Source organism: Triticum aestivum, chromosome 6B (assembly GCF_018294505.1).
Source record: "Triticum aestivum cultivar Chinese Spring chromosome 6B, IWGSC CS RefSeq v2.1, whole genome shotgun sequence".
NCBI lineage: Eukaryota > Viridiplantae > Streptophyta > Magnoliopsida > Poales > Poaceae > Triticum > Triticum aestivum.
Window position 1 is genome coordinate 628,416,152 of NC_057810.1, and position 24,393 is coordinate 628,440,544.

Consider the following 24,393-nt stretch of genomic DNA (forward strand, 5'->3'; position numbering starts at 1 on the left):
CCACTTCCTATTCCACAACAACCATGGGAATATATTAGCATGGATTTTGTGCTTGGATTGCCTAGGACTCAAAATGGCAAGGATTCCATATTTGTTGTTGTGGACTGATTCTCTAAACTGGCTCATTCATCCCATGTAATAAGATAGATGATGCTTCACATATTGCAAATCTTTTTGTAGGGAAATCTTGAGGTTACATGGAGTTCCAAAGACAATCGTGTCAGACCTAGACGTCAAGTTTCTAAGCTACTTTTGGAAGACGCTATGTGCCAAGCTCGGCATCAAGCTACTATTCTTGATGGCCTATCATCCTCAAACCGATGGCCAAACGGAAGTCACCAACCAGACTCTATCTACTGTCCTATGTGTGTTGATAAAGAAGAACATCAAGGAGTGGGAGGAGTGCTTACCCATCGCCGAGTACGCCTACAACCGAGCAAGACACTCTACTACCAGCAAGTCCCCCTTTGAGGTTGTATACGGCTTCAACCCTTTGTCGCCTTTGGACATCCTTCCTCTACCGCTCCAACAACGAGCGAACATGGATGCTAGTGCAAGAGCAAGTTATCTCAAGAAGATGCATGAAGAAACAAGGTCCACTATCGAGCGTCAAGTACACCACCTCGCCAGCAAGCTCAACATCAACAAGTCACCAATGGTGTTCCAACCAAGCGATCTCATATGGTTACATCTCCGCAAGGACCGCTTCTCCAAGGAGCACAAGTCCAAGCTACTTCCAAGAGCCGATGGACCATTCAAGGTGCTCGCACGCTACAATGACAACGCATACAAGATTGACATCCACGTGACAAGTACAACGTCAAAGACTTGTCCCAAGGGGGGAGATGATGCGGAGCATCCCTCGACCATCCCCATGGACATTCCGTCACCACCATAAGCACAAAGAGGACCAATGACAAGAGATCACGCACGTGCCATCGAAATCGAGGTTAACTCTTTCCTCTTGAACTTCATCCGGATTCACAAGAGAGTTGGGTCCTACCTCAAATGAAACGTTGTGCATTCTTAGGTACCAAGAAGAAGTCCATGAAGAAGCTAGGAGGGAGACCCAAGCACCTATGGAGGAGGAGAGGGAAGAAGGGAACGAGAAGATCGAAGTTGGGGAGGTCCTGGACACTCCGGGTGCCCGACCCCTATAGCCCCGGGTGCCCGGCCCCCGCTGCCTGGGCGCTGCCCCTGCCCGCCTCGGGTGCCCGGCCCTCCACCTAGGAACCAACAGTCGCCAGGGGTGCCTGGTCTCCTCGCCTGGGAGCCAGCATCCCACCTCGGGTGCCCGAGCCATCACCCCCGGGTGCCCGGTCCCCCTCAGCGCCAAGGTCGGGCCTCCTCTGACCCGTCCGGCTGCCCGGGCCGCCGACCCCCGGGTGCCCGATCCCCTCCGTGGCGCCTGCCTCTGACCGGTCTGGGTGCCCGAACCCCTTTACCTCGGGTGCCCGGACTCCACCGATTATGCCCGCACCTAATTAGGGTTAAAAGACCCTTGTACCTCCGTTTTCCTCTTATTTCGTCCCTAGGCTATAAGAACCCCTCACCTAGCTCGTTTTTAGGGTTAGCAAAGTATTGGATAGACATTGAGAGAGCTTTGCTCATCTTCCCCTCCTCTTGGAGATCAAGACCTCCTAGGAGAAGAATCCTTGTGGATTTCAAGGCCTCCTCTTGGAGAATATTATCATCAAGACCTCACCTCTCTTGGGAATGGGAAGAACTTTACCCTAGTGCTATTTTCCTTGAATTGTTCTTGTATCCTTGTGGATCTCATGTATGCTACTCTAGTGGGTGTGTGATTTGGGTTTGTTTGAGTGGTTCTCCTCTTGTGTTCTTGTGTGTTCATCACTTTCCTCCCCTCCAAGTGTGAAAAGATCTCACCTAGGGTTTCACCCTACAACAAGGACTAACCTCAATGTCCGAGTCGCACTATCCTAAATTGCTTTGACTGCCTTAACTTTCTTCACTACAACTTCCACGTGTCAACAATTTAATCTTTACCAACAAATTCATAATAAGCATTGACTATGCCAAGAAAATCATACTAAACAATATTTTAAGTTGTCTGCTTATTTGGGCTTAGCATGACACATAAGGATGAGCAGAACGGCATGGCATTGAGCGGAACAACAATTCCCACAAATAAAAGTTGAACACAAAGAAGAGGAACCGAGAGGAGATGAAGAGAGGAGAAGAGAGTATTTCACCGCCTGACGGGGCGGACGGGGTGATTCTAAGACATACTAGGATCTTGGCCATTTTTTTATGATTCTTGAGGCAAGATCGAGTTCTTTTGTGCTTTTGCTTTGGAACCAGATTCTTTAGAAGTGGACCTACCTGAAAGTTCTCTTGTCGTCTTTCCCTTCTCTCATCTCTGTCCACGTCGTCTGCACCAAAAAGCTAGCCTTCGCCATTAGTTTCCTAGAGCATTTATTTCCATTCGTCCGTGGGCACATGGTGCTCCTCCTGTGATCCGTTGGTTGACGAGAACCTATGCGCGGAGAGGTTGTCAAGAGAGTGCAATCCGTTATGGGCATTTTCTCTTTGACGCTACCGCCATAATACTCATGCTCTTCTCCCATTAACGGTGCACACCATCACAGCAAGACAATTAGTAGATTGGTGAAGCGTCAATGCAATGATCGTATGAGTTTTGACCTAAAAGCTATGTGCGTAGTATAGACGACAGTTTCAACAAGCGGATTGTGAATAGTCCGCAAAGTTTTCACGCCACAATGCACAACTTTTGGATAAAACAACTGACTGTTGTGTGTTACTTGTAAAGGGCCAAAAAAACTCATCAAGTTTTAACTCTACCCTTAAGTAGTGCTCATAGGATAGAGTGTTGCGCGTGTGTATTCATAGAAGTGAGTATATGTATGTATCTATATATATAAGCGCTTGCATCTGTATTACGTTAGAAAAAACTTGTAAATGGTTGAATAACCCTATCATCTGACGAAGGACGTGGAAGGATCAAATAGCCGCGAAAGTGCGGAAAAGACCTAGTTGGGTGTGACGGAGTGGAGATGGTAACGCTTGTTTAGCTGGCCCGGGATTATGTAATGCTTTGACCATTTCATATACAGAAATAAAGCAAAAACATAGAAGGAGAAGAAAAAGAGGACCCTAGCAAAGGGGTGAACCACAAAATCCCCAAATTTGACAGCTCCCCTAATAATCCCACCGGGCCCCGGCGTGGGATAAGAACAGGAGAAGCAAAACAATGGAGTCCCTCCTCCTCTCCCGATTCACCCCCACCCGGACCTCCTCCCCCCTCTACTCCCGGCCGCCCCTTCGCCTTCGCTCATCTCTCCAGCTCCCCGCTCGCCTCCGCCACCGCCACCTCCGCCTTTGCTCGAGCCCCGGCGGCAGCCGCGGCACGGGCGCCACCGAAGACGAGGCCAACAAGCCCCCCGAGGACGATCTCGGGACGCTGGCAGGGAAGCTCCTCGACGCCTACCGGAACAGCAACAACGACCTCCGCACCTTCCTCCAGAACCTCGTCGACGCGGGGCTCGCCGACGAGTCGGAGGTGTTCGGCGGCGAGGACGACGAGCTCCTCCGGTCCCTCCTCGACGCCGACCTCCCGGGCCGGAGCCCCGACCTCGGCGTGCTCTGGAAGCTCCCGGCCGTCGCGGCGTTCTCCTTCGCGGGGGTGCCCGCGCTGCTGGGCTACCTCGGCGAGGCCGCGGGCGTCGACCGCGTGCCCGCGTGGATGCCGCTCGTCTACTCCCTCGCCTCGTTCGTCCTCGGGTCGCTGCTGGTGGCCGACGCGTCGGTCAGCGACGAGGAGTGGGACGAGTGGGTCGGGCGGCGGGAGCGCGGCGGCGACCTCTCGTTCCTCGAGTCCGAGGAGGTGCTGTGGCGCACGGCGCGGCGGGTGCCCGCGGCCGCGCTCGCGGCCACCGCGGCTGGCGAGGCGGCCCTGCGCGCGGCGGCCGCGGCCACAGGGCTCGACGACCTGCAGCCGCCCGTCTGGGTGGCGTTCCTGCTCTTCGGCCTCCTCCTGGGCGTGCCGTACGGGGTGTTCTCGGCAAGCTTCGACCCCGCGGTGCGGGGCTCGTGGATCGGCTGGGACGAGTTCGTCACGAACATCCGCGACGTCGTGCTCCGCGCCGACGACGTTGACGTCCACGGCCATGGCCGCGGCCGCAAATAGATGGGATGACCGGCGGACTGAGCGTGTCCGTGTCTCTGTGACCTGCGTGGAGCGTGCGATGCCTGTAAAAAATTGTACATGACTGTTTTGATTTCGACATTGTAGCGAAGATACGGTTTACTGTTTCCGGTCTGGTTCCTACTCGCCTCAACCATAATTTAAAAAACCGGACCGGAGATCGAACCGATGAGCCCGTCAGTTCAGCTTCTCATTGGTTTTCATTGATTCATCTGTAAACTGTAGAAATATGTTTAGATATATCAATTTCAGCAATAAATAATATGTATCGAAGGGAGTAATAAAATTAATATGTATTGATGGGAGTAATAAAATATTAAGTAGCATGTTAATATAGTACCTGTTGGCATTCTTTTACGGAAATGTTAACGCCCACACGTGTGGGCGTTTGCACATCGCCCACACGCCTCCACCACCACTCATTTTGCCACGTATGAATAGATGACATCAGCAGAATTTTTTTTGGTTTTGGCTTAAAAATATTGTATCTCCTAAAAAAAGCGAACTAAAAATTCGTTTTCATCATTAAATCCGTCTCGACGAGATCTTCAAAACTAGACCCCATGTTGATATGTTTCGACGATTTTTTCTTTGCCAGAAGTTACCACGATGTTTACACTGCAGTTGTCATAGGACTTAAACTAAAGTTGCCATGTCGCAATTTTAGTTTGTAGATCATGGCAATTTTAGTATTTTGATAATGGCAACTCCAATACTTTGACCATGAAAATTATTTTTTGTATGAACCATGGCAATTTTACGTGCATGTATCATGGCAATTTTAGTTTATGGTTCATGGCAAGTCTAGTTTCTTAATTTCTCGTTTTATAAATGTCAAAATTTACTTTTAAATGTAGAAGAAAATAGCTGAAACATATCATAACAATTTCAGTGTAAACATCATGGCAATTCATATGCAATAGACATGACAACTTTTAATCGAAAAAAAATTTCATCAAAACATATCAACATGGGATCTAGTTTCGAAGATCTCATCGCGAGGGATTTAATGGTGAAAACGGATTTTCAATCGGATTTTTTGTTTAAGAGATAAAACATTTTAAAAACTGAAAATCCAAAAAGATTCATGCATGCATGCATGCGATGACGTGGCAATCTGTTTACATTAAAGACGTGTGGTGCGTCTCCTTTCCTGCCACACGTGTAGCAGTTAGCGCGACCCTTTTTTTATAGAAGAAAACTCCGTGAGTGCCAAGCGCCCGAGCCGAGACTCGAACCCTGGTGGGTTGGCTGCAAACTCCTGCGCCTTGCCAACTGAGCTACACTCCCTTCTCAAAAATCAAGACCTACACGGGCTAGACTAGTCTATTGGCACTTTTTTATAGAAGAAATCTCTATAAGCACCAAACGCTCAAGCCAAGACTTAAACCCTGATGGGCTGGCAGTAAACTCCCGCGCCTTGCCAAATGAGCTATGCTCAGTTCTCGTCAAATAGAAAGATTAGTCTAATAGGAAGGTTTCCTTCTCCGAACAACAAACGAGCTGAACTGTAATGGTTATCGAGCTAAGGATAGCTGCAACCCACTGCCAGGTAACCTGGTTTCGTGTCCCACTTGTTCTGAATTTTCTTAGAAAATTATTTTCTGGTTTAACTGCCTAGCTTTATGTTTTTTCAGAAACCAGACGATTCATTTGGTTTTCAACAGTCTAGTTGCGAAGTGGTCCATGAAGCTGAAAAAACCAATGTGATGTCTGGTTTCGGTTCTTTTTGGTCTGACTGTGGTTTGGTCCGGTTTTATAGACTATGGTAATCGGTCCTAACTGTTAGTATGATTTTGGCCGGTACGGTGTTCTGCAAAGAGTTGCTATCAAAACTAGAGGATATCTGATGCGGAGCATCTTTTCATTATTCTCATAGACTCTACACCAACACATTGCACCACGTGGACCTATGACAAAAGCTCGAGCACGCGCCATTGAATTCGAGATGAACTCACTCCTACTCGAGATCGATATGGATTAAATGGAATTTGGTTGCTACGTCGCCAAAACATGCTATGTGTAATTAGGTACGAAGACAAACGTCACCAAGCAGCTAAAAGACACCCCAAAGGAGTAGGAGAAACACCCCAAGTACATGAGGAAGAAGGAGGCCAACAAGAGCAGCACAACACCTCCAAGGCGACCTCGTGCCCACGGGCCCCCAAGACCCCATGCGCACGGGCCTCCCAGGAACCTTTTGTAAACGAGATGTGCACCCCCGTGCGCACAGCCTCCAGACCGCGTGCGCATGGGCCCTCGCCACTGTAGCACCCCGTGCACACGGGACCCCGTGCGCACGGGCCTCACTTACCCCGTGCGCACGGGCCTCCCAGGCTTTGGCCGTGGATGCCCTTTCTTGCCTCCCAAGTCGTCCCCTTCCTCCCTCTAGCTATATATTTCGGGTCTAAGACATTTGTTGGGGTTAGCAAAGTATATGTGAGACATTGATAGAGCTTTGCTCCTTGTACCACTCCTCTTGGAGATCAAGACCTCTTAGGAGAGGATCCCAAGTGGATTTCAAGACCTCTTTTTGGAGAAGACTATCACCAAGACCTCACCTCTTAGGAGTGGGAAGAACCTTACTTTTATGCTTGTTTCCTTGCATTGATCTTGTATTCTTATGGATCTCAACTTTGCTATTCTAGTGGATGTGTGATTGGGTTTTGTTTGAGTGAATTTCCTCCTTGTGTTCTTGTGTTCATCCCCTTTTCCTCTTCAAGTGTGAAAAGATCTTCACTTAGGGTTCCATCCTACAACAATATCCCCCGGAAAAAAATAGAGGTTATTGGCCTCATTGCTATGGCAATTTGTCGACGAAAATTTAGGTTGATAACATGAAAATGAAAATTACAAATACATATGATTTGTCATATTTAATTTTATGTAGTTGTAAAATATCTATTCTTTATTGAATATAGTATAATAATTGAATGAAAAGCATTTTCCCACATGGTTGAATGGTGTGGTGCATGACTATATATAGGATGTGTGAGGAGTTGTCTAAACCTAATAATAAAGCGAGGTACATTTATCTGAATTTTTGGTTCGTTCATCGCATGGAATTATTTTTCTCCTGGTATCTAGCTGAGGTGGTACTAAATTTTTTGGTCCGGCCGTGCATCCCTTAAGTGCCTCCATCACTCGGCCGGGCCTCAACCCGCGGTCTAGCTTATTTGTTCGTCGCCTAGTCTGCTGTATTAGGCCGAGCGGAGGCAAAATAAAAATTACTATCTTGAGGACTTGAACTCACGACCACCCATCCAATGCCTTAGGCGGCTATGAACTAAGCTACATGAGCCTTTGTTACATAAAAACTGTTGGTGCTCTTAAGAAATAGTACAACCTCGCCCTCTTACATCCAACCGGCACCATGAATTGGACAATAATTAAAGGAAATAAACCCCATTAAATGGGGATAAAAGAGGGATTATGTGGGCTGGGCTGCATTGAGTAGTGCATTAATGCATAATTACAAAACCATTGGGACACCCTCGATCCGGACATTAGGTTTGCACATATGAGCCTCCCTAAATTTGTGTTAATTTTGGCTAGCTTTTTCCTCCTGGTATATATACGGTTTGTTACAGATTTAGTACTTCTTACATTTTTACATCAAATCTTATTATTTTATATAGCCCGCGAGTTATCCGAGAATAAACATATGCACGTCCTCAACCTTCATGCGGTGTGGTTCCCACAGGCGATAGTGAACTTGCTTCGGTCCAGCTCCACCATGTTAAAAGCTTCGGAGGCCATGCTGCCATGGTTGAGTCTCTCTGAGTTGAGACGCCTTCGTTGACCTTGGACAGCTAGTCCCATATTAGTTTCGCAGACTCCAGAGCACTCACACGACCATACTGCCCTTTGGTCAGATGATCACAGATGATGTTCTTTGCGGTCGAGTCCAATTGTGCGAATATCTAAACATCAGCAATGGTGACACCTTCACCGACTTTCGGAACGCCAGTTCTGACGACATACCAGATGTCATTGTCAATGGCTTCAAGATGCATGTGCATCTTATTCTTCCAGTAGGGGTAATCGGTGCCATCAAAGACGGGGCATGCAACGGAGACCTTGATTATCCCTGCAGTCGACATACCTAAAACTCTGGGTGGTTAAACTGAATCACATAGAACAAGGGAGCACCTTACTCTGATACCAATTGAAAGTGCTAATTATCGACTAGAGGGGGTGAATAGGCAATTTTCATGAAAGTTTTTGAGACAGTCAATGTCTTCGAAGACAGGCAGGTAAAATAGTAACTAAACAGGATACAACGGAAGATAAACTACACTAACCATGCAACAGTGTCAAGGTACAGCTAGGTAAAACAGATCAGAATAGGAATACAGTGTGAAGACAAATATGCAATCAGAGTGAATGTCTTCGCACAATGTCTTCGAACAGAAGATGCAAGCAAAGACTTCACGAAGCTAAACAGTAAGACAAGGATTTGGTTGACCAATTCCAGTTGATGTGACAATTGTACGTCTGGTTAGGGAGGTTGAGATTTAACTCACAAGACCACCTCTTCACCTTATTCCCCTTGAGCTAAGACTCACAGATCTCACCTAATCACTTAGGTAAGTCTTCAAGGTAGACTTTCAAACCTTCACAGACTTCGTTCACCGGAAATTCACACTGACTCTTGGATGCTTAGAACGCGAGGCCTAACCAACCGGAAGATCACAGTCTTCAAGTGTAATAAGTCATCGGTTCACGCGGAACAGAAAGGCTTCATCGATGCTTAACACTCTTTGGGCTCAGGGTGTTTTGGGTTCATCTTCGCAATGATTCTCTCTCAAAGGTTGCGAGGGTGGGTTGCTCTCAAATGACAAAAGCCATGCACTAACTCAAAGCAGCCACCAACTTATGGTGGAGGGTCACTGGTGCGCGTCGGTCCTAAACAAACGGTTTTTAACCCCTTTCCGCGACGGCATTTGGAACCGCCGCCTAGTGAGTGTGGGCGATAGGGGGTCCTTCCCACACGGCCTAGAAATCGTCGGGGATATGCCCTCCTGACACACACGCTCGGCAAAATGAGGTCGTGTGTGACTGGCGAGCGCTCAAATATGGAAATACGTACAGTAGAGCTAAAAAATACAATTATACATCAAAATTGTTTTCGGGCGCAAGTACATCCTACACAGTCAGTCCCCGCTAAACGTTTCCGTTCGTATGTACATCCCACACAGTCGCTCCAAGGAATACGTTTCCGTTCACAGGTACATCACACACAATTTTTCCCGTTAAATCATTTGCATTATTGAATGTATCACACACGGTCCGTAGAAGAAACTCTGTGGCAAAGGCTGTCCATCACACACAGTTTTTATGTGGTAAACGTTTACGCAAGGTGGCCTAGCGCGAATAGTTTTCAAGAGAAAGTCGTGTGTGATCGTTCATTGATCCAACACGGTTTATTCCCAGAAACTGTGTGCATTGCCTGAGGTCATCGCCCACGGTATTTTTTTCAACAACCGTTTGCAATAGCAAAACCCAATTAGCAGGCTAATTCGCCATTAGTAGGCTAATTGCCCTATTATTAATAATCCATTTATTAATCTAATTGACATTCATATTAAGCACATAATATATTTCATTTTCATATTAAGGAAGCAGAATTTCATAATTGAAATACATCAGAGTACAACATGATATAGCTTCAGCACTCAGCTACCCCATTACACAACTACACCAACACCAAGTTTCACATGCAACATGTAGAACCTTTCAAAATTAGCATGATAGATGGTATATAGACAGATGCATCTCATCGGGAAAACTGCTGAAGCAGAAGGCGAATATTGAGCTTTCATTCATGTTGAAGGTCTTTGCAATTTTAGGCCAGTTCTTGTGGATGACTGACCATCCGTCCTTTGTCCTCTTCAGGAACACTTCAATATTGAACCGTCGGTGTTGTATGAAAACCTTCCTCGCCTTCTGACCATAGAGGTGGGTTGAGAGGTAATTATCAGTGAACTGCTTTGGAAAGGCCTGAAACAAGGATGTGCATAAATATCTTCTCTATATTGAAAATGGGGCAAAGGAATAAAAAAAGGCAAGGTATAATAGTTAGTACCATCTTGTAGTAAACTGATGTCTTCTTCATTGTCCAGACAAAGATCTTGTTGTTTTTTGTCGTTAATTTCTTTATCCTAACAATCTTTCTGAGTTTCTTGATTTGATTGATATTCATGGGCAACTCATTTCCCCATATGCAAAAAGGGTCGAACAGTGGGTCAAAACCTCTGACAGCAGGACCTACATGTGCAAGACCAAATTGTTAAAAACCAAAATATTAGAATGGTTCCTGCAATTATACAATAACGTGCAATTAGACAGCAGACCATGCACTTGCTAACCTTGATTGTAAACCTCAGTGCTTCCCATTGTTTCCCTGCAACACATATAAGGTAGTTAGTCATCAGGTTAAGTAAGGGTTCGCATGCTATCAGTAAAATATGTTGATGAAAAATAAGCACATTGCAGATTCATCATATTAATTCAAGCCACATGGAAAACCCATTTATCCAAATCAAGCATGATTAAGAACTAGGAAATATAGCACTTGTATATATTTCTCATGTATTAAGTGCAGCCAAATTTGATTTATTCCTCACATGCACAACAATACAAAATTCTACCCACGACAATTGGACATCGCATTGCAGAATTGAACCAAGCAGTTAACTAAACAGCACAACAAATGAACCAACATTAACTGAGCACCACATTGCACAATATAACATACTCCTAATAGAAGATCGGACAGTTAACCAAACAGTTAACTACAGCCAATTGTAGCAATTGTATTTGTTACTCATGTATTTACTACAACCAAATTCAATTTATTCCTCACATGGTATACAATAACAAAATGCACCCACAACTATTGAACATCACATTGCAGAATTGAACCAAACAGTTAACTAAACACCACAACACAAATGAACCAAATGTTAACTGAGCACCACATTGCACAATGTATAACCAAACCAAGCATGCTTGAAAACTTGGAAATATATCAATTGTATTCGTTTCTCATGTATTTTGTAAAGATAAATTTGATTTATTTCTCACATGGAAGACAATACAAAATTGCAACCTGAAGAATTGAACATCACATTTGCAGAATTGAACCAAACAGTTAACTGAAGACGACAACTAATTAACAAAGCAGTTAATACATGAGCACCACACTACACGACATATAGAACATATACACTAGAGCAACAGATTGCATGGTAAAATTAAATAGCACCATTCACTAGAATTTGTGAAGGAAAGGCAGGAGCAGCACACGCAACGGGTAAACCGAGCATGCTTAACCGGCATAGCTAGCAAATGGAAAGGTTCTCCTCCAAGATCTAGGGGTCGGCACGAATGGCAGCCATCGCGACTTCATCCGCACATGCGGTCGTGATTTGCTTCTCCGCTGCCAAATGCTTGTTGAGATCCTGGCTATACTACGTGCACCATGGCTTAGGGCCGCACTTATTTGGTGGAGGGGTCGGTGATTTGGGTGGAAGGTGATGCGCTCGTGCTGGCGGTCGTGGCATGTGGGATGTGGAAGGAGGAGGACGATGGGGCTCGGGTGTGGATTACCTACCTGGATAGACGAGGCCGAGCAGCGTGAAGGAGTGTCGCTGACGAGGAGGCGGCTCTGCAAGCAAGGAGTGAAGGTTTCAACTTGGAAAGGAAGGCGGAAACAGGGGAAATGTGGCTTTTAGTTAGGGTGAGGGGGCGGGGAGGTAGATATTTCCGCGAAAGCGGAAAATTTGGCATTGCTTCAGCGAAAAAACTGGCGCGGAAAGTGTCATCAGACACGGTCCCTTATTCAGAACTGTGTATGATATGTGAACATCACAAATGATTTAGATAGCTTAACCCGTGTGTGATGAGTTTGAACATCAAAAAATTTGGTTCGAATTTCCATGGTTATAGTGGTCATCCACGTCATTGCATAATTTGGGTACACAAAGAAGACTACAACACACCCACACTTCTTAATCGAGCAAGTTCAGCAATTAAATAGAGCTAGCTAACCTAAACATTACTCTAACAAATTAAAGACCGACACTCTTAATGAAACAAAACAAAGAGTACTACTACGGCTACTTCTCGTCAATCTCCGCCATCGCCACCATGTCCAGCTCGTGCTCGACGGTCTCCTGGGGAAGGGGCTCCATGGCATCCATCGCACCATACTTGGCAAGCATCTCGCCATCCGTGTCCGCCATCTCTTTGGAAAAGGCTGCCACGAGCTCGGCGTGGGCGGACGCGGTCTGGGCTTGGACATGCTCCATTATCACAAGGTATGCGGCGGAGCAACGGACGGCTGCTCGAACACTCTCGGCGATTGCGAGCTCTTCGGCCGTGGGTTGCCGACCGTTGTTAGAGAAGCTTCGTTTGATTTACGCGATGACCGCCAGGAGCTGGGCGTGGGCAGCCTCGACATGGTCATGGGCGTCCTCCATCAGCGCTAAGGTCGCCGGTGCGGAATGGGCAGCTGTTGTGCCGCTCTCACCAGTTGTTATCCCTGAGCCAGATGTTGCTGCCGCCACCTGAGAAGCAACAGCGGCCGTTTGGGCTGCCATGGCGGCCTGGTCGCAGATTGCGGCCGCGCTCATACGCATGGCGGCTGCGGCCGCGCTCTCGCCGGAGTGGGCCACCGAAGTTGCCCTCACGACGCGGGTCCACGTGCCCATCTTTCACCGGCGACGATTGAACAGTGAAATGATATTTGGGGAGTAAGCTAGTGTGCTTGAGATGCCGGCTGTGGACTGTAGCCGACGCACCTTCTCGCGTAAGCCATAGGCATACTATACATCGACGGTGCTCCAGGATATTTTATGCTGCATCTCACATGGTTGGTGATAATAAACTGTGTGCGATCTACTTGATTGAATTACATAATGGGGTCACAACGGCAATGGCCGGTGTTTGAATTGCTAGACCTTTTATCTGGAGTGAACATGCAACTATATGTGTGTCGTAAAAGAATGGGAATTATTCAGGGTTCATTTGAACATTTTATACATTAAATTGGTTTTCTAGCTATTTCGGTGCACAATTCAAAATTAAACTACATGCACATGCTCCGGTGCACCAACATGCGTTGTAAAATCATATATGTGTCCATGGGTTTATGCTTATCTCCCGTGCATACAGGGATGAAATTCGAAAACCATGGCACCATGGCTCTCCAGCAAACGTCGACGCACTTGCTTTTGTAATTCTAGTAACCAAAATTCGTCCAAAATTCATGAAACTTGGCATGATATCATGGAGCAGCATCAACATGCCGTGGTAAATTTTTTGTTCCATTTGGGGCAGGTTTGGCTATAAGCTTCTCATAAACCAGAGCTTCTCACAACTAGTGTGATGGTTTCGGTAGGGAACGTTTCACCTTTTTGGACGAAACAATATCCGTTGCCTCTTCTCGATTTCAAATTTTTTCCTAGTGTCAACATAGAACAATAGGAGTGTTGTGTCAATTTTTGGGTTTTTTGGGGTTTGCTTGGACATTTTTATACATTAACTGAGTTTTCTGTGCATTCATGTGCATAATTCAAATTTGAACTACAGGCACATGCTCTAATGCATATAAATTAGTTGAAAATTCAAATATGTGTCCTTGTTTGCCTCCTTAGGTGCCATGCAAGAAATGGGAATGAATGTCAAATACCAGGGCACCGTTGATTGCCGGCAAAACATTGAGATGCCTGGTTTTAAAATTCTAGTAAATCCAAAACTCGTCTAGAAATTCATGAAACTTGGAATGCTATCATGGAGCAGCATCAACATGTCATGGTAAATTTTTTATCCCATTCGGGGCAGGTTTGGGTATATGCTTCTCACAAACCAGAGCTTCTCACAACAAGCATGATGGTTTCAGTAGAACGTCCCACCTTTGGGGATGAAATGATATCCATTGCCTCTTATTGCTTTCAATTTTTTTCTCATGTCAACATAGAACAATAGGAGTGTTGAGTCATTTTTTGTGATTTTTCGGGGTTCGTTTGGACATTTTTATGCATTAACTGAGTTTTCAATGCATTTATGAGCATAATTCGAATTTGAACTACATGCACATGCTCCAGTGCATATAAATTGGTTGAAAAATCAAATCTATGTCCTTGGGTGCATGCTTAGGTCCCATGCAAGAAATGAAATGAATTTCGAACACCAGGGCACCGTTGATTGCCGGCAAAACATTGAGATGCCTAGTTTTTAAATTCTAGTAAATCTAAAACTCGTGTGAAATTCATGAAACTTGGCATGCTATCATGGAGTGGCATCAACATGGCGTGGTAATTTTTTTGTCCCATTTGGGGCAGGTTTGGGTATATGCTTCTCACAAACCAGAGCTTCTCACAACAACCATGATGGTTTCGGTAGGGAACGTCCCACCTTTGGGGACGAAACGATATCCATTGCCTCTTATTGCTTTCAAATTTTTTTCTCCTGTCAACATAGAACAATAGGAGTGGTGTGTCAATTTTTGTGATTTTTCGGGGTTTGTTTGGACATTTTTATGCATTAACTGAGTTTTCAATGCATTTATGTGCATAATTCAAATTGGAACTACATGCACATGCTCCGGTGCATATAAATTGGTTGAAAAATAAAATGTGTCCTGGGGTGCATGCTTAGGTCCCATGCAAGAAATGGGAATGAATTTCAAACACCATTGCCGGCAAAACATTGATATGCCTGGTTTTTAAATTCTAGTAAATCTGAAACTCGTTTGAAATTCATGAAACTTGGCATGCTATCATGGAGCGGCATCAACATGTCGTGGTACTTTTTTGTCCCATTTGGGGCAAGTTTGGGTATATGCTTCTCACAAACCAGAGCTTCTCACAACATGCATGCTTGTTTCGGTAGGGAACGTCCCACCTTTGGGGACGAAACGATATCCATTGCCTCTTATTGCTTTCAAATTTTTTCTCGTGTCAACATAGAACAATAGGAGTGTTGTGTCAATTTTTGTGATTTTTCGGGGTTCGTTTGGACATTTTTATGCATTAACTGAGTTTTCAATGCATTTATGTGCATAATTCGAATTTGAACTACATGCACATGCTCCGGTGCATATAAATTGGTTGAAAAATCAAATATGTGTCCTTGGGTGCATGCTTAGGTCCCATGCAACAAATGGGAATAAATTTCAACACCAGGGACCGTTGATTACCGACAAAACATTGAGATGCCTGGTTTTTAAATTCTAGTAAATCCAAAACTCGTCTGAAATTCATGAAACTTGGCATGCTATCATGGAGCGGCATCAACATGTCGTGGTAAAAATTTTGTCCCATTTGGGGCAGGTTTGGGTATATGCTTCTCACAAACTAGAGCTTCTGACAACAAGCATGATGGTTTCGGTAGGGAACGTCCCACCTTTGGGAACAAAACGATATCCAATGCCTCTTATTGCTTTCATTTTTTTTCTCGTGTCAACATAGAACAACAGGAGTGTTGTGTCAATTTTTGTGATTTTTCGGGGTTCGTTTGGACATTTTTATGCATTAACTGAGTTTTCAATCCATTTATGTGCATAATTCAAATTTGAACTACATGCACAGGCCCCAGTGCATATAAATTGGTTGAAAAATCAAATCTGTGTCCTTGGGTGCGTCTTAGGTCCCATGCAAGAAATGATAATGAATTTTGAACACCAGGGCACCGCTGATTGCTGGCAAAACATTGAGATGCCTGGTTTTTAAATTCTAGTAAATCTAAAACTTTTCCGAAATTCATGAAACTTGGAATGCTATCATGGAGCGGCATCAACATGCTGTGGTAAAACTTTTGTCCCATTTGGGGCAGGTCTGGGTATATGCTTCTCACAAACCGGAGCTTCTCACAACAAGCATGATGGTTTCGGTAGGGAACGCCCCACCTTTGGGGACGAAACGATATCCATTGCCTCTTGTTGCTTTCAAAAAAATTTCTCGTGTCAACATAGAACAACAGGAGTGTTGTGTCAATTTTTGTGAATTTTCGGGGTTCGTTTGGACATTTTTATGCATTAACTGAGTTTTCAATGCATGTATGTGCATAATTCAAATTTGAACTACATGCACATGCTCCAGTGCATATAAATTGGTTGAAAAATCAAATCTGTGTCCTTGGGTGCATGCTTAGGTCCCATGCAAGAAATGGGAATGAATTTCAAACACCAGGGCACCGTTAATTGCCGGCAAAACATTGAGATACTTTATTTTAAAATTCTAGTAAATCCAAAACTCATCTGAAATTCATGAAACTTGGCATGCTACCATGTAATGGCACCCGACATGCTGTGGTATTTTTCGTGTCCATTTTGAGAGAAGGGCACTCGAATAATGACATCCAACAAAGGCATTTTGAAAAAATAGCTGCCACTTTAATATCTCAAACATTTGTATAACTCAAACTGTGTGCGTTCTGTTAACCATTCACGTGACGCCATGTGTCTTGGGTTTTAATGGTTGTAGGAGGTGCCGTGCGGACAGATGCTTGACTTTGACTGAACGGGAGGCGTGCGAGCGCAGTCTGGTGCGCAGGCTGACCGAGAGGCGTGCAAGATGTCCTTGAATGAGCAGGCTCGCCGGGAAGCATGCAAGCTATACGCTGCGCAGGCTCACTAGGAAGTGAGCCCTTTGACTTCCATGGCCGCCCGCCTTCCTCTCCGTGCACGCGCCCCCCTCAGCAGCCTGGGACACCGCTGTCGAACACTACCTCTCAGCGCCGCTAGCTGCCATCCTCCCGCCCCCCGCTCGTCGACCCCGGAACGACATGATGCAAAGTGAGAGCGGGATTTGTGCATCTCTTCAACGCAAACGGTTCTTTTGGATGACCCTTGTGCAACCAGTTACAAAGAATCTGGTGCGATTTGCATCTGTCATATTGGGTATGTTACCATTTGTCAAACTGGAAAGATTGACATTTGTTGATCTAGTAACATTGCCTTTTGTCAACTTTGTAACACTGCGATTTGTCAAAATATGAAGCTAAAAATCACTAGCAGTATCTAATTTTTGCAACTAAAATTCAGTAATTAAGCATAGATTTCATTCATAGATTACGCAGTCATTCTTAATTTATACAAACAATTCAACTCGACAGCTGAACCGACCAAACTTTTTCCCAATTGTTGCCAACCACGTACTGAAACAGCTAGTTCAACTATATGTAGTAGCTAATTTTAAGTACATTGTACAGTTCCACCACATCTATAGTCAGATGAACTGAACAAAATAGCCCCTAAATACTACTACTACTACTGCGGAGGGGCTTTGTACTACTTCCGGCTGCCTCTCCTCTGCCGAGCACGCTCAGTAAGAGGAGGAGGAGGAGGAGCCTACCAAAGAGCCGGGCAACCGCAATACGGTGTCCGTCGCTCTTGCAGCTTCAGCGACGCTCACCTTGAACGCCCTCTGCCGCTCCAGAAGACCCCTCTCGAGGCATGTGCCGCAACCACGGCGGTGGTAAGGCTCTTTGCGTGCTCGACGAGGCGCTCCTCCTCCTCCTGTAGGAACTCGGTGTAGCGCACAAGGTTGTTGACGCACGTGCGGGCATCAACCTCCGCCTCCCGCCTTCGGGCGGCGGTGGCAGAGCGGGTGATGACCCCGGCGGTTGACGTTGTGCTGGCGGCCATGGCGGCCGACGACGGGGTGGCGGCCATGACCACCACCTCCCGCCTTTGGGCCGCAGTGGCGGAGCGGGTGATGGCCACGGTGGCCGGTAGTAGGATGGCAGCCACGACGGCCACCTCCCGCCTTCGGGACGTGGCGGCGGAGCGGGCGATGGCCCTGGCTTTCAACGATGGTGTGGTGGCAACAACGGCCAGCAACAGCTGCCGACGGGCAACGACAATGGAGCGTGTGGTGGGTGTTCCGAGCACACCCAATAGGGACGCCACACGCACTACACTATGCCGAGGACTGTGCCGCCGCCGCGGTGTAGCCTCCCGGCTGGAGCTATCCTCTTATGACGGCGGAGTGGCTGAGCGACGACGACGGACCGGTGCCATTGGCGATTGTGGAAGAAGCTGACCAGATAAGCTACAGGGAGGGAGGGGAAAATGCAACACAGGACTCGTCGGCCGTGAGGGTTTTTATAGCAGGCCGGTAAGCATTGGGGTTTTGGGGGATTTCACCAAGTCGGGCGGGAAGCTTGCATGGGAACCTGTGAGGTTGCGCGGGAATGGGCTCACTGATGATTCATTGACGCCGCCTTTTGGCCAAAAGAATGCCTCCGCGCGCTGTGCAAGCTTGCGCTATAAGCCGTCTATGGCAGCGGGGTGACAGGACGTGCGAGAGGAGGACCAAAGGACACGTACACATACGGTTAATAAAAAAAATGTCTGTGATTTAATTACCTACTATACCCCCGTCCTGGTTTATAAGTATGATTTAACTAATAAAATATGAATGCATGTCGCCAAAGATTATATAGTTGGATTCGTATTTGAACATAGTTTCCAATTATATAATTTTTATAACATGCATTAACATTTTGTTGGTTAAATTTGAGGGCAAAGTATGGCACAGAATATAAAGGGGACTATAGACTAGACGGAGGTGGTACCAGACGGGTTTGAAGGAAATATGCCCTAGAGGCAATAATAAAGTTATTATTTATTTCCTCATATCATGATAAATGTTTATTATTCATGCTAGAATTGTATTAACCAGAAACATAATACATGTGTGAATACATAGACAAACATAGTGTCACTAGTATGCCTCTACTTGACTAGCTCGTTGATCAAAGATGGTTGTGTTTCCTGGCCATGGACATGAGTTGTCATTTGATTAACGGGATCACATCATTAGGAGAATGATGTGATTGACTTGATCCATTCCGTTAGCTTAGCACTTGATCATTTAGTATGTTGCTATTGCTTTCTTCATGACTTATACATGTTCCTATGACTATGAGATTATGTAACTCCCGTTTACCGGAGGAACACTTTGTGTGCTACCAAACGTCACAACGTAACTGGGTGATTATAAAGGAGCTCTACAGGAGTCTCCAAAGGTACATGTTGAGTTGGCGTATTTCGATATTAGGATTTGTCACTCCGATTGTTTGAGAGGTATCTTTGGGCCCTCTCGGTAATGCACATCACTATAAGCCTTGCAAGCAATGTAGCTAATGAGTTAGTTGCGGGATGATGCATTACGTAACAAGTAAAGAGACTTGCCGGTAACGAGATTGAACTAGGTATTGAGATACCGACGATCGAATCTCGGGCAAGTAACATACCGATAACAAAGGGAACAACATATGTTCTTGTGCGGTTTGACCGATAAAGATCTTCGTAGAATATGTAGGAGCCAATGTGAGCATCCAGGTTCCGCTATTGGTTATTGACCGGAGACGTGTCTCGGTCATGTCTACATAGTTCTCGAACCCATAGGGTCCGCACGCTTAATGTTCGGCGACGATCGGTATTACGAGTTTTTGTGTTTTTATGTACCGAAGGTAGTTCAGAGTCCTGGATATGATCACGGACATGACGAGGAGTCTCGAAATGGTCGATACGTAAAATCGTTATATTGGATGATTATGTTCGGACACCGGAAGTGTTTTGGGAGGTTTCGGACATATACTGGAGTACTGGGGGGTTACTGGACCCCCCCCCCCCCCGGGGAATTTAGTGGGCCTCATGGGCCCTAGTGAAGAAGAGGAGGGGCGGCCAGGGCAGGCCACGCGCCCCTCCCCCTCTAGTCCCAATTGGACAAGGGGGGGAGGCGCCCCCCCCCTTTCCTTCCTCTCCTCTCTCCCTTCCTTTCCCCCTCCTACTCCAACTAGGAAAAGAGGGAGCCCTACTCCCGGTGGGAGTAGGATTCCTTCCTGGCGCGCCCTCCTCCTGGCCGGCCGCCCCCTCCCCCTTGATCCTTTATATACGGGGCAGGGAGGCACCTCTAGACACAACAATTGATCTCTTGATCTCTTAGCCATGTGCGGTGCCCCCCTCCACCATATTCCACCTCGGTAATATCGTAGCGATGCTTAGGCGAAGCCCTGTGTCGGTAGCATCATCAACACCATCATCACGCCTCCGTGCTAACGAAACTCTCTCGCAAAGCTCTGCTGGATCGGAGTTCATGGGATGTCATCGAGCTGAACATGTGCTGAACTCGGAGGTGACGTACGTTCGGTACTTGATCGGTCGGATCGTGAAGACGTACGACTACATCAACCGTGTTGTGCTAACGCTTCCGCTTTCGGTCTATGAGGGTACATGGACAACACTCTCCTCTCTCGTTGCTATGCATCACCATGATCTTGCGTGTGCGTAGGAATTTTTTTGAAATTACTATGTTCCCCAACAGTGGTATCCGAGCCTGGTTTTATGCATAGATGTTATATAAACGAGTAGAACACAAGTGAGTTGTGGGCGATACAAGTCATATTGCTTACCAGCATGTCATACTTTGGTTCGGCGATATTGTTGGATGAAGCGGCCCGGAACGACATTACGCGTACGCTTACGCGAGACTGGTTCTACCGACGTGCTTTGCACATAGGTGGCTGGCAGGTGTCAGTTTCTCCAACTTTAGTTGAACCGAGTGTGGCTACACCCGGTCCTTGAGAAGGTTAAAACAACACTAACTTGACTAACTATCATTGTGGTTTTGATGCGTAGGTAAGAACGGTTCTTGCTCAGCCCGTAGCAGCCACGTAAAACTTGCAACAACAAAGTAGAGGTTGTCTAACTTGTTTTTGCAGGGCATGTTGTGATGTGATATGGTCAAGACATGATGCTAAATTTTATTGTATGAGATGATCATGTTTTGTAACAAAGTTATCGGCAACTGGCAGGAGCCATATGGTTGTCACTTTATTGTATGCAATGCAATCGCACTGTAATTGCTTTACTTTATCACTAAGCGGTAGCGATAGTCGTAGAAGCAATAGGTGGTGAAACGACAACGATGCTACGATGAAGATCAAGGTTTCGCGCCGGTGACGATGGTGATCATGACGATGCTTCAGAGATGGTGATCACAAAGCACAAGATGATGATGGCCATATCATATCACTTATATTGATTGCATGTGATGTTTATCCTTTATGCATCTTATTTTTCTTTGATTGACGGTAGCATTATAAGATGATCTCTCACTAAATTTCAAGGTGTAAGTGTTCTCCTTGAGTATGCACCGTTGCGAAAGTTCTTCGTGCTCAGACACCACGTAATGATCGGGTGTGATAGGCTCTATGTTCAAATACAACGGGTGCAAAACAGTTGCACAGGCGGAATACTCAGGTTAAACTTGACGAGCCTAGCATATACAGATATGGCCTCGGAACACTGAGACCGAAAGGTCGAGCATGAATCATATAGTAGATATGATCAACATAGTGATGTTCACCATTAAAAACTACTCCATCTCACGTGATGATCGGACATGGTTTAGTTGATTTGGATCACATGATCACTTAGATGATTAGAGGGATGTCTATCTAAGTGGGAGTTCTTAAGTAATATGATTAATTGAACTTTAATTTATCATGAACTTAGTACCCAATAGTATTTTTGCTTGTCTATGTTACTGTAGATAGATGGCCCGTGCTGTTATTCCGTTGAATTTTAATGTGTTCCTTGAAAGCTAAGTTGAAAGATGATGGTAGCAATTACACGGACTGGGTCCATAACTTGAGGATTATTATCATTGCTGCACAGAAGAATTACGTCCTGGAAGCACCACTGGGTGCCAGGCCTACTGCAGATGCAACTGACGACGTTAAGAATGTCTGGCAAAGCAAAGCTGATGACTACTCGATAGTTCAGTGTGCCATGCTTTACGGCTTAGAACCGGTACTTCAACGACGTTTTGAACGTCATGGAGCATATGAGATGTTCTAGGAGTTGAAGTTAATATTTCAAGCAAATGCCCGGATTGAGAGTTATGAAGTCTCCAATAAGTTCTAAAGCTGCAAGATGGAGGAGAATAGTTTTGTCAGTGAACATATACTCAAAATGTCTGGGTATAATAATCACTTGATTCAATTGGGAGTTAATCTTCCTGATGATGGTGTCATTGACAGAATTCTTCAATCACTGCCACCAAGCTACAATAGCTTCGTGATGAACTATAATATGCAAGGGATGAACAAGACTATTCCCGAGCTCTTCGCAATGCTAAAAGCTGCGGAGGTAGAAATCAAAAAGGAGCATCAAGTGTTGATGGTCAACAAGACCACCAATTTCAAGAAAAAGGGTAATGGGAAGAAGAAGGGGAACTTCAAGAAGAACAACAAGCAAGTTGCCGCTCAAGAGAAGAAACCTAAGTCTGGACCTAAACTTGAGACTGAGTGCTTCTACTACAAAGGGACTGGTCACTGGAAGCGGAACTGCCCCAAGTATTTGGTGGATAAGAAGGATGGCAAGGTGAACAATGGTATATGTGATATACATGTTATTGATGTGTACCTTACTAATGCTTGCAGTAGCACCTGTGTATTTGATACTGATTCTGTTGCTAATATTTGCAACTCAAAAAAGGGACTAAGGATTAAGCGAAGATTGGCTAAGGACGAGGTGACGATGTGCGTGGGAAATGGTTCCAAAGTCGATGTGATCGCGGTCGGCACCGCTACCTCTACATCTACCTTCTGGATTGGTTTTAGACCTGAATAATTGTTATTTGGTGCCAGCGTTAAGCATGATCATTATATCTGGATCTTGTTTGATGCGAGACGGTTATTCATTTAAATAAGAGAATAATGGCTGTTCTATTTATATGAGTAATATCTTTTATGGTCATGCACCCTTGAAGAGGGGTCTATTTTTATTGAATCTCGATAGTAGTGATACATATATTCATAATGTTGAAGCCAAAAGATGCAGAGTTGATAATGATAGTGCAAGTTATTTGTGGCACTGCCATTTGGGCCATATTGGTTTAAAGCGCATGAAGAAAATCCATACTGATGGACTTTTGGAATCACTTGATTATGAATCACTTGGTACTTGCGAACCGTGCTTCATGGGCAAGATGAGTAAAACGCCGTTCTCCAGAACTATGGAGCGAGCAACAAATTTATTGGAAATCATACATACTGATGTATGTGGTCCAATGAACATTGAGGCTCGCGGCGGGTATCGTTATTTTCTCACCTTCACTGATGATTTGAGAAGATATGGGTATATCTACTTAATGAAACATAAGTCTGAAACATTTGAAAAGTTCAAAGAATTTCAGAGTGAAGTAGAAAATCATCGTAACAAAAAATAAAATTTCTACGATCTGATCGTGGAGGAGAATATTTGAGTTACGAGTTTGGTCTACATTTGAAACAATGCGAAATAGTTTCGCAACTCACACCACCCGAAACACCACAACGTAATGGTGTGTCCGAACATCGTAATCGTACTTTACTAGATATGGTGCAATCTATGATGTCTCTTAATGATTTACTGCTATCGTTTTGGGGTTATGCTTTAGAGACGGCTGCATTCACGTTAAATAGGGCACCATCAAAATCCGTTGAGACGATGCCTTATGAACTGTGGTTTGGCAAGAAACCAAAGTTATCGTTTCTTAAAGTTTGGGGCTGCGATGCTTATGTGAAAAAACTTCAAACTGATAGGCTCGAACCTAAATCGGAGAAATGTGTCTTCATAGGATACCCAAAGGTGACTATTGGGTACACCTTCTATCACAGATCTGAAGGCAAGACTTTTGTTGCTAAATTTGGATCCTTTCTAGAGAAGAGTTTTTCTCGAAAGAAGTGAGTGGGAGGAAAGTAGAACTTGATGAGGTAACTTTACCTACTCCCTTATTGGAAAGTAGTTCATCACAGAAACCGGTTCCTGTGACGCCTACACCAATTAGTGAGGAAGCTAATGATATTGATCATGAAACTTCAGATCAAGTTACTACCGAACCTCGTAGGTCAACCAGAGTAAGATCCGCACCAGAGTGGTACGGTAATCCTATTCTGGAGGTCATGTTACTTGTGTAGGGGAACGTAGCAGAAAACAAAAAATTTCCGACCTACGCACCAGCCCAGGACCACTATGGAGACTGCATACATGGTTTGATCTTTTTCGTTACCGACTCGTAGCGCAGCGGGAATTAGAGTCGATGACGAACGGCGGTGCAGATACCCGCAGATAGGATTTACAACCTCCCAACCGCGAGGATGTATACCCTCGTCTGCTCCTCAGACATCCCTCCGGGAGATGGTCA